The sequence below is a fragment of the Sapajus apella genome, unplaced genomic scaffold, assembly GCF_009761245.1.
Source record: "Sapajus apella isolate SASKATOON/1434 unplaced genomic scaffold, GSC_monkey_1.0 scaffold22, whole genome shotgun sequence".
Lineage (NCBI taxonomy): Eukaryota > Metazoa > Chordata > Mammalia > Primates > Cebidae > Sapajus > Sapajus apella.
The window spans coordinates 14,945,292-14,964,481 of NW_022436962.1; the positions used below are offsets into that span (position 1 = coordinate 14,945,292).

At 38.5% G+C, this 19,190-nt stretch overlaps 1 protein-coding gene across 4 annotated transcripts in view; it reads right to left on the reverse strand.

The window, feature by feature from the left end:
* Window positions 1–19,190, reverse strand: part of LPGAT1 (lysophosphatidylglycerol acyltransferase 1) — an 88,023-nt gene that overhangs the window by 66,594 nt on the left and 2,239 nt on the right. The gene's annotated exons all lie outside the window — the stretch shown is intronic.

A 19,190-nucleotide genomic window follows, 5' to 3' on the forward strand; every position in this document is an offset into this window, starting at 1 on the left:
AGATCTTCACCTGGAAGAGGTGAAGGATCTTCCCTAGAGCCTCTGGAACGATCTCGGCCCTGCTGACACCTTGATTTGAATGTCGGGCCTCCAGAACAGTGACAGAACAAACGTATGTTGCTTTAAGCACTTCTGTAGTAATTTGTTTTGGTAGCCACAGGAAACTAACACAGGTGCACCCTTCTAGAGGGAGGGGTTATTTACTTTCATCAGATACTGAAAGAGGTTCTAATAAACCTCCAAAGGTAAAAGAAGTACCACTGAAGAAAGTAAACAAAGCTGTCTATAAATAAAAGGACTAAAAAATTTTTAAACCAGCAAAACAAGTAGTTACTCGGATAAGGTCTCATAGCTACTAAATGCTAAAGTAAGAATTCATCCTCTGACATATAACTTAATATTCATTTCATTATCTCTTGGGGTTCAACTCTGTGAATGCATTAAAAGGAAGTGATTCTCAAAAAATTCAATAATTTGTTAAAAATATAAGTTCCCAGGCTCCACCCCTGATGTACTGATTCAGAATCTCCAGGTAGAGGAATACATATATTTATGCTTATAAATATATACACTTTCTTACGTAAAGCTTCTCAAATAATTCGCATATATAGACAAGGTTAGGAACTATGACTATAAAGCAGGGGTCCTCAAACTTTCTATAAAGGATCAGACAGCAAAATTTTCAGATACACAGGCCAAGAGGCAAATGAGGATATTATGCATGTGCTTATATAACAAATTTGTTTTCTAACAAATTTCTATGAGAATTTTATTGACAAAATTCAAAATAAAAAAGTAATAATAATGCAATTTATGTAATACAGGTCTACTAATGATAAGAATGGAATTATTTCTTGGGAGAGAACATTTTGCTTAATTGGAGTTCAAATTTAGTATTCTCTTAGCATCAGGTTGATTGCAAATGTTCATCTGTAAAAGCTTCTTAGCTGGAAGGGAGTTATGAAACAGGCAGTGAGCTGGATTTTGCCCAAGGGATGTAGCTTGCCAACCTCTACAGTAAGGTACAAGGAAGAACGAAGAACCACAACCCCTGCCCTTAAGCAATTTACAAATCTGTTAAAGAGACAGGAAAAGAAAAGATAATAGTCAAGAACATGAAGCAGAATTCTGAATGTTGTAGAGCAATGATTCCTAACCTTGTCAAGCATGAACATTCTTTTTTAAGGTCAAAAAATGTGGCCAGCCTTAATAGATCAGTTCTTTTAGAATTGAGTGAAAATACCCATGACAAAAGTAACAACAAAGTTAAATGCTTTTAAAGGTTTTATTAATCAAAATAGCAGTCACATATATTTGAAAAACATTAGCACATATTTACAAAACACATTATTTATTCATCCACAGATGGTACTTAATATGCCTATGGATTCCTGACCCCCTGAGATAACTCTGAAGCACTGCAGGAAATCTCAGCCCAATAGTTAGGAACCACAATTACAGAGCTGATGCCAAAGAGGTTCAGAAGGAGGAAAAGAGTGGAAACTGGACCACCGTGGAAGGGTGTCACGGGGTTAGATAGGCAGGTAGAAATTTTCAGAGAAACGAAAGAACAGATTTTTGGGAGAGGAAGAATGAAACTGAGAAAATGCAGAGGGGCTGCAGGAGAGCAGGCAGGAGAGCAGCCTTACTAAATAAAGAGCTTGGAACAGGACCAGATCCATGGGGGCTCTGGACCTCTCAGCCTGATTCTGCCAACAGAGCCAACATTTAAGTGTTTTCCATGTATGGAGTGCTGATATGCATTCTTTCATTCAATCCTCACCAAGAACAGTTTCCTAATACACTAGATGTGTAAGTAAATGAACCTGATTTCATGAGGTACAACCCTAAGTGGGTCAGGATCTACTTTTCCACATTAAAAAATAAAAAAATGTAAAAAGTCTTCCCTTGAACCTATATCACTCCCTCCAATGATCACCCTCTATTCCTTCACAGCCCAACTTCTGGAAAGTCATACGTTCTTATTTCCATTTTGTCCCCTCCCATTCATCATTCATCTCCAACCTACTCCAATCTAGTTCCACTTCTACCACCTCAACAAAGCTGGTCTTGCTATATACAATAAAAGATATGTCAGCTCTCATCTTGGAAAATGTAAATAAATGCTCAGCTGCATTCAGCAGGCACCTGCCTTGAAACACTGTCGACTTCTGTGACCCCACACTCTTAAGGCTGGCATTCCCTCTACTTCTCTAGTTGCTCCTCCTAAGTCTGCACTATCTTACTCTCTTAACCTCCAAATGGTGGCATTCCCTCCCAAGTGAATCCCTGGCCTCTCATCATTTCATACTCAGATATCACTAGGTGATTGCAGTTTTAAATACAATGGATAATTTCCCAATTTCTCTTTCTAGCTCAAGTTTCCCTTACCAGTTCTAGACTGCACATCCATGTCTATTTCATAGCTCCACTTGGATGTTTTTCATCTACCCTATGCTAAATTTTTAAATTTTTAAAATCTTTCCTCTCAATGTTGCCTCCTCTCTGAGCTTCCCCATCCACCCAGCAGCTCACACCATAAACCTTAGGGGCATCCCTGTCACCTCTCCCTCTACCTCATCCTCCAAGTCTAATCTCTCAGCAAGTCCTGACAATTTTCCCTGCTATAAAACTCTCCAATTAGTTCACTTTCCATCTCCATTGCCATCATCAGTTGACCAATCAACTATCACCCTCACCTGATAAGGTGAGACTATTTCACATGGTTGACCCGCCACACACACTTGCTTATCTTGAGTCCACTTCTACAAAGCATGCAGAATAGAATTACAAGTAAGAATCTGATTTCATCATTCCTTTAATTAAAACCTTCAATGGTTTCCTCTTAAAACAAATTTCAAAATCCTTAATATGCACTACAAGGCATTAAAAGATTTGGCCTTACCAGCTTCCCTCAGCCACCCAGCTCCTCTCCCCCTCACTCCCTCCCTGCTGTAGCCACTGGCCTTCCCTTTGTTCCTCAAACATGACAAACCCTTGTCTGCTTTTGTGCATGCTGTCCCTCCTCCTAGCTTCACCTGCCCAACTCCTACTGATTCCTCAGGTCTCAGTTTCAGTGTCCCTTTCTCAAGGGGGCCATCCCACCCTGACACCACTAGTCTCAAGATCAAGTCCTCTGTCTCATCCTTTCATAGCCCTTTTCAAAGATTTGATTCCATGGTTACGATGTGATTTCTGTTTTATGTCTCCCACACTAACATGTAAACTCCTTAAGAACAGGAAGTAGGCCAAGCACAGTGGTTCACACTTGTAATCCCAGAACTTTGGGAGGCCAAGGTGGGTGGATTACCTGAGGTCAGGAGTTAGAGACCAGCCTGACCAACATGGAGAAACCCGTCTCTACTAAAAATACAAAATTATCCGGGTGTGGTGGTGCATGCCTGTAATCCCAGCTACTCAGGAGGCTGAGGCAGGAGAATCACTTGAACCCAGGAGGCCGAGGTTGCAGTGGGCCGAGAACCTGCCATTGCACTTCAGCCTGGGCCACAAGAGCGAAATTCTGTCTCAAAAAAAAAAAAAGAACAACAGGAACTATGTTGTTTTGTTTGCCACTATACTCCCAGCCACCAACACAGTATCTGACACAGAGAAGGCACTCAAATTTTTGCATTAAAATAGGTGACTGAATTAATAAATTGCTTTGAAGCATTGCAAAATTTACAAACATAAAATCTAATTAGTTAATATTTTATTTGGACTATGACCTAAATTATTTTAATTGATTTATTAAAGCAAGAACTCTATTGAGCTACATTATTAGCTAAGCCTGAGTAGCCTCAGATATAGTTATAAAACTACCTCATAAGTTAGCTTTTATTCATTTACATATGTCTTTTCCCAAAAGGTTAACATAATTCTTTTCCTAGGCAATAATATAATAATGATCATAACAGTAATGATGAAATAATCATTTATAGAGTGCGAAATACCATGCTTCACTTTACCTTCAAGCTTCATAATTTCCATTTTTACTGATGATGAAACTGAAGCTCAGAGAAATTAAGCAGTTAGTTCAAACATATAACTAGCAAGTGGGAGAAACAGGATCCAACCTCATATTAACTCAAAAGTCAGTGTTTTTTCCCAATACATCACGCTATCTCTAACATCATACCCATTTTGCAGTATCTATTATTTGTTGAAAATACATCTATATACAGGTATCTGAGGCTTAATGCAGCTTAAAATGATTATTTATGCTTTAAATAATTGGCGGCCCAATTCAGTCTCTCATATACAAAAACAAATTCTATCCCAACCATATAAAACAGCCTGCATCAATTATTCTAAATGACACCGTTGTTCCTTATCTATGTTACCTATACTTTATTTCACAAAATAAATTTAGCCTCCAATTAATTTTATTCTCTTCAAGAACCTGTTAACTTTAACAAATGTGACACCATATTAGGGGGAAATGTAAATATTGATCTCTGCTTTTCAGAAAACTTGTCACAAATGCATTTTGAATATACAGTTCATAACAAACTCAATTATTCTTAAAATCATCCAACACTGGGCACAGTGGCTCCTGCCTGTAATCCTAGCACTTTGGGTGGCAGAAGTGGGCAGAGCAACTAAGGTCAGGAGTTTGAGACCAGCCTGATCAACATGGTGAAACCCCCTTTCTACTAAAAATACAAAATTAGCCAGGCATGATGGCACATGCTTGTAATCCCAGCTACTTGGGAAGCTGAGGCACGAGAATCACTTGAACCCAGGAGGCAGCAGTTGCAGTGAGCCAAGATCACACCATTGCACGCTAGCCTGGGCAAAAAGAGTGAAACTCCATCTAAAAAAAAAAAAAAAAAAAAAATCCATCAAAACCAACTAGAATAAAAACTATGCCCAAAGTTCTTTTGGTAGGAATACTCTAGCCCAGTATTTATAAATCAATAACTTGGCTAACTGGTAGTAGGCAGTCAATAAAAATTTGATTGATCAATCTCACAATAAACACAGTTCTACAATGGAAATCCAGCTTTTTTAAGAGAGTAAACAGGAACTATTGTTATTCCTAATAATGAAATACATATTTAGTAAACATTTTCCTCAACATGGAGATAAAGATCATTTAACCCAAATTACATACAGTATATTAATTCTTGAAAAACATTGTTCTAACTCAGTAAACACTTTTAAATCCAAAACGGTTTTAAATTAGTATTTCTGTGTTGTGAACTAGCCTCATTATTAAAGTCATAATACATAATAAAAAGGATCGGGTTTTTTTTTTTTTAGAGACAGGGTCTCATTCTCCTACCCAGGCTAGAGTGTGCACTGGTACAATCACAGTTCACTATGACCTCGAACTCCTGGGTTCAAGCAATCCTTCTACCTCAGCTTCCCAAGTAGCTAGGACTACTGGTGCAGGCTACCACACCTGGCCAATTTTTAAATTTTTGTAGAGACAAGGACTTACTATTTGCCTACACTGGTCTCAAACTCCTAGCCTCAGCTTCCCAAAGTGCTGGGATTACAGGTTTGAGCCACTGTGCCCAGCCAGAATCATGAATTTTTTAAAAAATTAAAATAGAACAAAATTATTTAACACTCAAAACTTACTACAAAGCTACACTAACTAATTAAGATAGTGTGGTACCGGTACAAGGATAGACATACAGAGCAATGGAACAGAATTGAGTCAAGAAGTGAAGCCATAACTCTATGGTAAATTGATCTGTAACAAGGGTACCAAGATTACTCCATGTGGAAAATCATTTTCAACAAATGATTCTAGGACAACTGGATATGCACATGTAAAAGAATGAAGTTTGAACCCTTAGCTCATACTACATGAAAATTTATCTCAAAATGGATCAAAGATTTAAATCTAAAAGCCAAACTCGACTGAGTGATGTGGCACATGCCTGTAATCCCAGAACTTTGGGAGGCCATGGTGGGTGGATTACTTGAGACCAGGAGTTCAAGATCAGCCTGGCCAACATAGTGAAACCTTGTCTCTACTAAAAATACAAAAATTAGCCAGGTGTGGTGCTGGTGGGCGCCTATAATCCCAGCTACTTGGGAGGCTGAGGCAAGAGAATCACTTCAGCCTGGGCAACAGAGCGAGACTCTGTCTCAAAAGAAAAAAACAAAAACAAAAAACAATAAAAAAAAAAAAAACCACTAAACTCTCAACAGAAAGCATAGATATAAATCTTTGTTACCTTGGATTAAGCAATGGTTTCTTAGAGAGGACACTAAAAGCATAAGTAACCAATGAAAATATAAATAGGGGCCAGCAGTGGCTCATACCTGTAATCCCAGCACTTAGGGAGGCCGAGGTAGGTCAATCACCTGAGGTCAGGAGTTCAAGGCCAACCTGGCCAACATGGCGAAACCCCATCTCTACTAAAAATAAAAAATCATCTGGATGTGGTAGCACATGCCCGTAATCCCGGCTACTCAGGAGGCTGAGGCAGGAGAATTGCTTGAACCCAGAAGGCGGCAGTTGCAGTGAGCCAAGATCGCGCCACTGCACTCCAGCCTGGGCAACAGAGTGAGACTCCGTCTCAAAAAATAAATAAATAAATAGGGTCTAGCATACAGAATACAGAAAGAATTCTTATAATTCAACAATTTAAAAAAATCCAATTTAAAAATGTGCAAAGGACTTGATAGACATTTTTCCAGTGAAGTTATACAAATAGCCAACAAACACATGAAACAATTATTATAGTCCGGCCAGGCTCCGTGGTTCACGCCTGTAATCCCAGCACTTTGAGAGGCTGAGGTGGGCGGATCAGGAGGTCGGGAGTTTGAGACCAGCCTGAACAACATGGTGAGACCCAGTCTCTGCTAAAAGTACAAAAATTAGCTGGACGTGGTGGCATGTGCCTGTAATCCCAGCTACTCAGGAGGTTGAGACAGGAGAATTGCTTGAACCTGGGACACAGAGACTGCAGTGAGCTGAGATCGTGCCACTGCACTCCAGCCTGGGTAACAGAGCAACACTCTGTCTCCAAAAAGACTATTACAGTCATTAAAGAAATGCAAATCTAAACCACAATGAACTACCACTTTACACCCACTTAGGATGGCTAGTATTAAAAAAATAATAATAATAAGTATTAGTGAGGATGTCAAGAAATCACAACTCTCCTACATTGCTGGTGGGAATGTACGATAGTGTAGCTGCTATGGAAAACAGTCTAGCAGTTCCTCAAAAGTTAAACACAGAATTTTCATGTGACCCAGCAATTTAACTCCTAGTCCAAGAAAACTAAAAACATATATTCACACAAAAACTTCTACATAATGCTCATAACCACATTATTCATAGTAACCAAAAAGTGGAAACAACCCAAATGTTCAACTGATGAATATATAAATAAAATGTGGGTCTATCCACACAATGGAATATTACTCAGCCACACAAAGGAATAAAGTGCTGATACATGATATAACATAGATGAATGTTAAAAACATAACGCTGGGCCGGCCACAGCAGCTCACATCTGTAATCCCAGCACTCTGGGAGTCCAAGGCAGGTGGATCACGAGGTCAGGAGATTAAGACCATCCAGGCTAACACGGTGAAACCCCGTCTCTACTAAAAATACAAAAAATTAGCCAGGCATAGTGGTGGGTGCCTATAGTCCCAGCTACTAGGGAGGCTGAAGCACGAGGATGGCTTGAACCCAGGAGGCGGAGGTTGTAGTGAGCCAAGATCGTGTCATTGCACTCCAGCCTGGGTGACAGAGCAAGACTCCATCTCAAACAAACAAACAAACAAAATAATAATAATAATAATCATGCTAAGTTTAAAAAGCCAGACACAAAAGACATATATTGTATATAATTCTCTTTATATGAAATGTCCAGAATAGGCAAAAGCATAGAGACAGAACATAGATTAGTGGTGGCCAAGAACTAAAGGCAGGATAGAATGTGGAGTGACAACTAATGCATTTGAGGTTTCTTTTGAGGGTGATGAAATGTCGTGGCATTAGATAGTGGTGATGGATGCATACTTGTATGGATATACACAAAGCCACTGAATTATATATTTCAAAATGATTAATTTAGGGTAGGTGAATTATATCACAATTAAAAAAACACATATATATATATATATATGCACTTAACACTAAAGCTATACTGAACATAGTTTTGTCTTGATGATTCAGAAACATCTTGATGTATTTAAATTTATAATTTTTTTCCTTTAGTGTCAAATAATACAAATTTCTAATTAAAAGCACATGCAAAATGTACATTAGATATATGATTCAAATGGCTTCTTTTCTATCTTGTTTTTTAGAGATATGACATCACTCTGTCCTCCAGGCTGGAGTGCAGTGGCGTGACCACAGCTCGCTGCAACCTTAAACTCCTGGGCTCAGGCAATCCTTCTGCCTTAGCCTCCCAAGTAGCTAAGACTATAGGGATGTACCACTATGCCCACCTAATTTTTAAATTTTTTGTAGAGATGGGATCTTGCTATTTTGCTCAGGCTGGTCTGGAACTCCTGGCCGCAAGCCATCCTTCTGATTTGGCCTCGCAAAGTATTGGGATTATAGGTGTGAGCCACTGTACCCAGCCTCATATGTTTTCTTAATGTTTAATGAAGAAAATAAGTTTGGGGAAAGTTTCTTCCTAGTAAAATTTGATCAAATCTTTTTTTTTTTTTTCCCTGAGACAGAGTCTCACTCTGTCGTCAAGGCTGGAGTGCAGTGGCGTGATCTCAGCTCACTGCAACCTCCACCTCCTGGGTTCAAGGGATTCTCCTGCCTCAGCTTCCTGAGTAGCCAGGATTACAGGCGTATGCCACCACACCAGGCTAATTTTTGAACTCCTCACCTGAGGTCAGGAGTTCGAGACCAGCCTGGCCAACATGGCGAAACCCCGTCTCTACTACAAATACAAAAATTAGCTGGGTGTGGTGGTGGGCACCTGTAGTCCCAGCTACTTGGGAGGCTGAGACAGGAGAACCGCTTGAACCCAGGAGGGCGAGGTTGCAGTGATCTGAGATCATGCTACTACACTCCAGCCTGGAAGACAGAGTGAGGCTCCATCTCAAAAAACAGAAAAAAATTTTTTTTAGTAATCTAGATTTTAGATAACTATATTCTTACGAAGAAATAAGACATTCTACTAACAAGTATATAAACAGCGGGCAACATTTTACCATGTCAGTAATAGGATACATGAAAACCTTGTGATCACAGCTTTTGGTAATGGCACTTCATTTTCCTATTACATCCCTCTGCTTCATGAACTCAGTAGTTGAGGTTACTACCAAACTTTCAGTTTTTTGTGTGTTTGTTTGTTTTGAGACAGGCTGGAGTGCAGTGGCGCAATCTCAGCTCACTGCAACTTCTGCCTCCCAGGTTCAAGCAATTCTCCTGCCTCAGCCTCCCAAGCAGCTGGGACTACAGGTGTACGCCACCACGTCAGGCTAATTTTTATATTTTTAGTAGAGATGGGGTTTCACCATGTTGGCTAGGCTGTTCTCAAACTCCTGACCACAAGTGATCCACCAGCCTCAGCCTCCCAAAGTGCTGGGATTGCAGGCATGAGCCACTGTACCTGGCCAACTTTCAGTTTTTAATGGTAGAGTTCACTAATCTTAGGCACTACTAGGGCATATAAATGCAAAACTATGCTTAACAGAAATAGCCTAGTAATTATAATTTAAATGTTTTAATATGAACATCACTCAAGTCTCTGGGATCCAAGCAAGTATTCTTAATTAGTGAAGTAGGCCCAAAATAAGACAAGAAGAAACAGCTTCTTGGATAAACTGGACAGTAAAGGGGTGGTCATCATGCAGCTCCAGCAAATCATTACTAGGCAGGAATGAGGGATCGGCATGACCAGATCTCTAGTTTCTCAAGAGTAGCTGGAAATGTGGAATTTGTTTTCATGTTTTGTGAAATCTCCCTAATTTGAAATGTTGACAACTAATTTCAAGTTTAAATAGTGCTAAAGACAAATAAAATACATCAGCTTCTGAATATAGCCACTAATTTACAAACTCTGAAAATTAACTCCTAAAACAAAGCCTATAAAGTAAAGCCTAATTTTAGATTAGGAATGGTAAACTCTTTGGTAACAATATTTGCCAAACTTTGGGTGGCACTAGTGATCTTTAAAGTTCTCAAGGCAGACCAGACCCTAGAGCTTTATTGTATTAATGTCACACTTATTTCATATTCCTTACTAAAGTACCAAAGGTAACTCACTCTTTCCATTCATTCTGATGAGTTTCTTACTGTAGCCAAATGGAAAATAGAGTAGATGTCTTAACTATATACCACTGGTAAGCAATCTAAGAATCAAAACATTTTGGAAACCACTGGGATACAAAAGAAATACATTTTGGAGGCTACTTTAAGCTTTTGAACAGACCTCAAAGAAAATTAATTAGATGGTAAAATTGCTCTCCATTTTATAATAATCAACCAATGTACAATAGGATGGTGACCGTGCTATTTGAACTATAATTACATTGTTAAACAAAAATCTTGTGTTGTACCTTTTGGTATGGACATAATAATGTTATAGGCATGAATCTTCTGGGAAAATACAAATAGCAACAAGGAGAAAAAACTGCACAAAACTCCTTTTTCAGAAAACCAAGGAGGAAAACAAAAATATTTTTAAAAATCCCAGGCCAGGTGCGATGACTCATGCTTGTAATCACAGCACTTTGGGAGGCCAGGTGGATGGACTGCCTGAGGCCAGGAGTTTGAGACCAACCTGGGCAACTTAGCAAGATCCCATCTCTAAAAAAAATAAATAAATAAAAATAATTACCCAGGCATAGTGGCACATGCCTGTAGTTCTAGCTGCTAGTCAAACTTTGGGTGGCACTAGTGATCTTTAAAATTCTCAAGGCAGATCAGCTACTTGTACTGAGATAAGAAGGATCACTTGAGCCCAGAAGTTTCCAGCTACAGTGAGTTGGAATGCACCATGGTATTCTGGCCTGGGTGACAGAAAAAGACCCCAAGACCCTGTCTCCAAAAAAAAAAAAAAAAAAAAAAATCTAAAAAATAAAACCACCAAAGTGAGAGCAGGGCAATCTATGCTGGGGTGGAGAGCAGCTATAGGGACAGACAGAATGGCATGTGATAAGGACGGCCTGACAGTGGCAGATCTCAGACAGCAACAGCAACAATACACTTCTTTAAAAAAAAAAAGGGTTACCAGGCACGGTGGCTCATACCTATAATCCCAGCACTTTGGGAGGCGGAGGCAGGCAGATCGCCTAAGGTCAGGAGTTCATGGAGACCAGCCTGGCCAATATGGTGAAACCCCGACTCTTCTAAAAATACAAAAATCAGCCAGGCATGGTGGCAGATGCCTGTATTCTCAGCTACCTGGGAGGCTGATGCAGGAGAATCGCTTGAACCCGGGAGGCAGAGGTTGCAGTCAGCCAAGATCATGCCACCGCATTCCAGCCTGGGCAAAAGAGCGAGCCCCACTCAAAAAAAAAAAAAAAAAAAAAAAAAAAAAGTTGGCGGGGGTGGTTTACATTGGCATGCTGGAGCCATGTCCCTCCAATCACAGCTACAAAGGAAGGAATGGGAAGTCCAGAATTAATGGAAAAAGGTCTTCTAGACTTGTTCTGGTTTGAGAGGCAGAAGAGAAACACACCCAGGTGTCATATGTGAAAATGACTACCTCTGAGGCAGAAATCTGGAAAACTACCCTGGCCCCATCCAAACCTCCTACAAATAACAGAGTAAATCACAAGGAAAAAAGGTAACTGGCATGGTACTGACTGTGAGATACTATAAGAAAAATGACAGATAATGTACCAACTGTCAAAGTACAATCACCCAGAAAACTATTACAGTGGAGAAGACAAAAACTATAGGGAAGCCATCATTACTATGAGCAAGACCACAAATAAGGAATACAAGAACTCAAAGGAGAAATGTCTAGATAACAGGAATAGAGAAGCATGAATTGGCAGAATTAAACAAAAAAAATGGAAGAATAAAAAAAGCCATCACAGAAATGAAGAAGAAATTGATAGAACAAAGAGATACTGCAGAAAACACAGTTAAGAGACAGGAAAGAAACAAATGTTTAAGTGAAAAAGTATTAAAAAGGATTAAAGGTAAAATAACAGATATAAAAGACATACAAAGGGAGATTCAGCATATATATAACTAAGGTCTCCAAAAACAAAAACCAAAACAAGACAAAGTAAATATTTAAAGATATGATTAAAGAAAACTTTCCTGAAATTAAAATACATTTGAATCTAAATATTAAAAAGTCACATACGTACCAGTAAAAATTGAGCTAAACAGTCAATACCACTATACACTATATCCTAATAAAGTTACTAGATATGAGAGATAAAGGAAGAATCCCTTTGGGCAGACAGGCAAAAAGACCAAGTCAGTAATAACGGGAAAAAATTAAATCTGGCTTCATATAATATTTAATGCCAGAAGATATTTGTATAATACCTGCAAGATACTCAAAAAAAGAAAGTGTGAGCGAAGGATTTTGTAACCTGCTAAGTTATCCTTCAGGATAAAGCAACAGGCCAGGCACAGTGGCTCATGTCTATAATCCTAGCACTTTGGGAGGCTGGGGCAGGAGGATCACCTGAGGCCAGGGGTTCAAGACAAGCCTGGCCAACATAGCAAAACCCCATCTTACCAAAAATACAAAAATTAGCCGGGCATGGTGGTCCATACCTGTGATCTTAGCTACTCGGGAGGCTGGGGCAGGAGAACTGCTTGAACCAAGGAGGCCAAGGCTGCAGTGAGCTGAGAACGCACCACTGCACTCCAGCCTGGGCAACAGAGTGAGACTCCGCCTCAAAAAAAAAAAAAAGTATAAAGCAACAAAAAGCAAATTCTGAAAATGCTGTAAGAATAATATCCCCATCTTGTTCCCATGAGCCTTATTGAGACACTGCTAGATGATAAACTTCAGTCAACCAAAGAATGACGCTGCAAAAGTACCTGGGTCAACATTATATACATTTAACTGAAGAATTAAGACAAAAACAAATGGAAATGAGGTAAATAGAATATAAATATTATAGGCTATAACACTGTATAAATTCAAATAACATAAATTGAAAGAAGGGAGAAAGCAGGGAGAAGTATAATAAGCTTACTGATTACCTTGATGTAACAGCTGAGAGTCAGTGCATAGTCTCAAAGCTCAAGTAGTAGAAGTATAAGCATACATAATAGCAAAAATGTATATGCTATTTTAAATAAATATTACTAAGATTGGGTGAAGGAGAAGAGAAAAGGGAAGAGAGAAGGATTAAAAAGAGTTTGACCTTTGGTCATAGAAGAGAATGAATGGTTACTATCAATAGAGAACTAAGAATATTAAAGTAATAAGACTGAAATACAAATCTTCCTAAAAATCAGAACAACTGAAAAGCAAAGAAAAGATACTACACAGTGAAAGACTTAACATTTATGTATATAAAAACAGAAAACATAAAATACAATGGCAGAACCACAACAAATTTTTGACATATGAATATAAATATGAATTCAACTCATATTAACAGAAGAGATTTTCAAATTCACTCATAAAGCAAAACCTAACTCCATGCTATGTACCAGAGACACATCTAAATCAAAGTAAATTATAAAAGTTTGAGCTTTAAAACAAAAGGATTGGCAAAGATATGCAGGGCAAATATAAACAAAAATAAACCAAAAATTATTTTACCCAGCTCTTTCTGACTCCAGAACCTGAAGTTTTACTACAAACACTACAAATACTGTCCCCTGAGCTTCTGTAATATGCAGGGGCGTGTGCATGCATGATTACATATATTTTAAAATAAGTATCTAAAATAAATTATTCAATTAGAAACTATCTTTGAAATAAGACCAGATATCAAATCTGTAGTACCACCAGATTGCTGAGTTTAAAGCATTTACTAATATTTACCTTTAATTACTGCCACAGGGATGGAGAAGAAAAAAAAAATTTTCCTTTCATGATATATTTTCCATATAAAAATCAAAACACTGCACTGAAAACTCTTCTCCTGGATTTATGTCAAGATCAGTTGTCAGCTGGGCGCAGTGGCTCATGCCTATAATCCCAGCACTTTGGGAGGCCAAGGTGGGTGGATCACTTATCAGGAGTTTGAGACCAGGTTGGCCAACATGGTGAAACCCCGTCTCTACTGAAAACACAAAAAATTAGCCGGGTGTGGTGGTGCACGCCTGTAATCCCAGCTACTTGGGAGGATTCTACAAGAGAATCGCTTGAACCCAGGAGGCAGAGATCACAGTGAGCCGAGATCGTGCCATTGCACTCCAGCCTAGGCGACAGAGTGAGACTTTGTCTCTCAAAAAAAAAAAAAAAAAAATCAGTTGCCAACCTAACATCATGCAGTAACTCCTCACTCCGATGACAATCTGCTTTCAAGCACCCAAAACCAAAAATTCCAGTGGAGTTCTTACTCTCCATTATGAGTAGAGAGCCTTAAGGAAGTTGGATTTTATGAAATTTCCATTATACTATATTTCCACCGAAGCACCAAGTTTTTAACCTCTTGAAGAAATCTATAGCTATGATATTGCTTTCAGATGTTAAAGAGTTGTATCTTCAGAAAGAGATTTTATGCCTCAAAAGCAAACGGACATATGGGTAGTAAAGTGCCCTTTTAATATCCATATATCTAGGAACATTATCTAAAGGTCAATATTAGCTCTTTAAATACAAAAATAAACTTGTGGCAACATCAATCCCATTAATGCTTCTGGGAAAGTAACTGTGAAACCTCTTTCAACATCAAAAACAAAAGGAGAAGGGATAACAGTACTACCCTGGTAAAATTATTGTGAGCATAAAGTGACTGAAGCACTTTGGTCACCGCCTGGTTTATTTTTCAATAAATCTTAGCTAATATCATCACCACGAAGATACAAATTGCATTTTTTTTTTCTTCTTTTGAGACAGAGTCTCACTCTGTCATCAGGCTGGAGTGCAGTGGCACAATCTTGGCTCACTGCAACCTCAGCCCCCCAGGCTCAAGCAATTCTTCTGCCTCAGCCTCCTGAGTGGCTGGGATTACAGGTGTGAGCCACCTTGCCTGGCCACAAACTGCATCTTTTAAATGTATTATAATTACTGAAGAATTCAAAGTCCTTTGAAGGAGCACTCCAGGCTGGGCGATAGAGTGAGACTATCTCAAGAAAATAAAAATAAAAAAGGATCATTAAAGAACTAGACACTTATTGAATACTCTGTGAGCATCAGATAACAAATTAGGCCCTAGGGTTATAAAGATCCATCCAGCGGGCACAGAGTAGGAAAGGATCTCACCCTACCAGTGAGAACAGATTTAAAGTTAAAGCTAGACCACTGACTCCCAGAAATTTCCAAAATCCCAGTGCTCTTTCCACTAGAACAATGCCTTTCAAATGTTGGCTGCACTCATGGTAAAAAATAAACTGTGCAGCACCATTCAGTATAAACCCATGCATTTCTGACATATTCTATTTAATTTTATTTTATTTCACATTCTTAAAATGTTCATCTTCACATACTAAATTGGTTTTGTCACTCAAAGGTTAAAAGATATTGCTCTTGAAATACATTTTTGAAACTTTCTGTAGAAATTCAAAGTCAGAAGTAATTCCTAAAAATTAATTTCTTTCACACAATGAATTTGTATCCTTCCCCAAAAGCAGAATGCTATCAAATAATCAAATAACCCAGAAAGACATGGCAGCTGTCAGTTGGAGAGTAGGAGGTAACTACACCTCATCTCCATCAGCTCTCCCTAAAGCCTCCCCAAATCATGCCCAATTTAAGGAAAATAGTATTTGCTATACAAAAACAGCTTGGCAGCAAGTCCCCTGGCATCCAGCTCCCTTCCAGTCAGACTTTGACCTGTGACTCTCATCCTATATAAAAATAAAATTTCTGGAGTTTCTATTAACAATAAATATTTTTAAAGTATTCATGCACAGTCTTTTTTTTTTAACAGACAGGGTCTCTGTCACCCAGACTGGAGTACAGTGGCATGATCACAGCTCACTGTAACCTCGAACTCCTGAGCTTATGTGATTCTCCCACCTCAGCTTCCCAAGAGATTACAAGCATAAGCCACTGTGCCTGGCCGAGACTTTAATTAAATGTGTTTGGATAACAATTACTTTATTAAAATAAGTAAATTAAAATAATCTGTTTTAAATAAATAGAATACATTTTGTTTGATATGAAACCTCTCTCTAAAATTTGCCAATCGTCACTTAAACTGTGGAGGTGGGGGATACTGATTTACCCTAGATCCAAATAAAGCATGCAGAAGTGGATGATTAGTTAAGCTGGTATCTCTTTTCTCTTTTGGTTTCCCCTTGAAATGTGAAGACAAAGGCAATATAAAATGGTTCCTCAACATATCTGTACAGCACTTCCCATTAAAGAAAATGTAAAAACAGACTCGGTGCAGTGGTTCATGCCTGTAATCCCAACCCTTTGAAAGGCCGAGGTGGGTGGACCACAAGGTCAGGAGTTCGAGACCAGCCTGGCCAACATAGTGAAACCCCCATCTCTACTAAAAATACAAAAATTAGCTGGGTGTGGTGGCATGAGCCTGTAGTCACAGCTACTTGAGAGGCTGAGGCAGGAGAATCACTTGAATCCCAGAGGCGTAGGTTGCAGTGAGCAGAGACTGCGCCACTGCACTCCAGCCTGGACAACGGACTGAGACTCCATCTCAAAAAAAAAAAAAAAAGAAAGAAATAAGAAAATGTGAAAGCAACAATCATTACTACTTTAGTAGCAAGCTGTGGGTGTACAAACCCCAATGTCTTCAGAGTACTTTTTAAAATGTGTAACTTAAAGTCAGAAATAGACCAGAAAATCCCTTTTTCATCTTCTATGTCTACAGCCAGTTCCCCAGCTCTGAGAATGCAAACTAAAGTACAAGAATGTTCATTTAAGTTATTGGATTACCGGCCTCACCATTCCCCATCCAAGAAGCATGTGTGAATTTAAAGGGCTCATTTTTGTGATGTTTGTCTCAAGTTAAGAGACAGTTTAATAAAACTTTAATAAATCTTCCTGTCTTTCACAAAAGAAATCTGTTTAGAACTAAAGAAAGATTTTTTTTAATAAAGATAAAATTTAGTTTTCCTAAGAAAAGAAAACCATGCTTACTACATCAGCTTTGTCCAATAGCACTTGCTGTGATGACAGAAGTGTTCTGTATCTGCATTGTCCATACAGTAGCCACTAGCCACCTAGTACTGAGCACTTGAAATGTGGTTGGTGTGACTGAGGAGCTAAATTTTATTTCATTTTAATTAAATAGTGACACGTGCCTAGTGGCTACTACATGGGGCCATGTAGGATAATCAACATAAGTCCCCATCAGCAGAGCTGAATAATTCACTCATATTACAATGAATGTCATAATTTTGAATATATATACATATTATACCAATATACCCATATTCGATTTTTAGCTTCCTAATTAGTATTTAAGATTCCCTCGTAAGTGGTTTTTCAACAAATTTTGGCAATTTTTATTCTAAAACATGAACATACTTAATCTGCTGAGCAAAATTCCTTTGGCAATATTCAATTTTCCATCTGTGAAACTTGGGCATAGGGAAAAAAAAAATTCTTCACAAGCCCACCCTCCTATTGATGTAAAGGGAAGAAGTGAAATATAATCTAAAGAAAAGCTAATATAACTACTGAGATTATTTTATGGGTATACCTGTTCATCAACCTCTGCTTAGATGTACTTCTTTAAACTCAGCTGAGGCTTTCAACCAAATTCACTCCTATATTTGTTTGACTTCTTGACTATTTTCTGTTATGACCAGACTATGACCAAGCCCTCTGAAATCAAGTATTCTACATCTAGGAAAACCTTTTAAAATATATACATTAAAATACTCTATATTTAAATGAGACAAACTGATCAAATTGTCAAAATGCAGTAGCCTAAAGAAAAGCAGATGCTTCAGAGAGACTAAAATATGCAGATCATGCCAAGACCACATTCCAAGCAGGTGGCAAAAGAAATTACAGTTTTATAGTCAGCAAGGAAGAGACACCCCAAGAAAATATGCTTAAAAATACACTGCAGTTATGCTATGGCCCCAGGATAACTAATGTTGACATCAAGCAACACCACTGCACTCCTTCTAATCTCAAGGTCAATACCAAATTAATTTTACCTTCCCAGCATGCTAATGCTTAAATATACCATACACAAGCACAAACATTTCAGTAATTTCATTGTTAAGCAGAATGAACTTCTAGAACGGGTTTCTGAAAATACTATAAGCTAATTTAAAACAAGCAAACTTAAGTATACTGTACAAGAATAAAGCCACTAGTACCATATAGCATATATTTGAGAATACTCAAACTATACCAAGCCAAGCAATTCTAAGACAGCAGTGCAATTCAGGTAAGAATTCAGCACCATAGGCTGGAACTTCATTTTTTTCTCTACCAGTGCTTTGGCTATCACCTAGTCCTAAAAAAGGGCCAGAAGCTCACCTACTATATCCAAAGAGCATTGGAATCTCAACAAGACAGACGACAATTAAATGGCACTGCCTGAAAGGAGAAAAGGCTTCATCTGGCGCAACTGAGAGCACTCAGACATAGCAAGAGTCTGTCAGACTCCATAAAAGCTGTATACTGTCAGTCCTTCTTTTGTGTGTGTGGATAAAATCTGCAGACGCAGCCTGGGCGGGAAAGAGGGAGACAGAATTTCAAATGGAGAACTGCCATACTGCGTGACCCTGACAGTACCCCTCCTCATTCTGCGAAGCTATGAACTACACCTCTACTGACCACAGCATCTGCATTATCTCTAAGGAGTCTGCCTATCAGGTAGAAATTTCTGTGCCAAAAGCCTCCACATCTGACAAGTGCTAAAAACCTCCATGATTTTTTTAATTATCTTAATTCTTAGGGGGGAAAATCAAATAAATACAATAAGTGATTCATAATTTTCACAGCAAGGGCCTAAGTTCTCAAAGCATATAAGGTCTAGCTCAGAAAATAAACACCACTTGTCATTTAGTTCTATAAAAGTCCACTACAGAATAGTGTTACTCTTGCTTCCCAAAATGCAATTTAAAGGTGGAAATCACAATCTATTTAAAGACACTCAGAAGATCAATTAGCTTAACAAAGTTAACTTAATTTTTTGTATTTAATACTCTCAGATTTATGAGA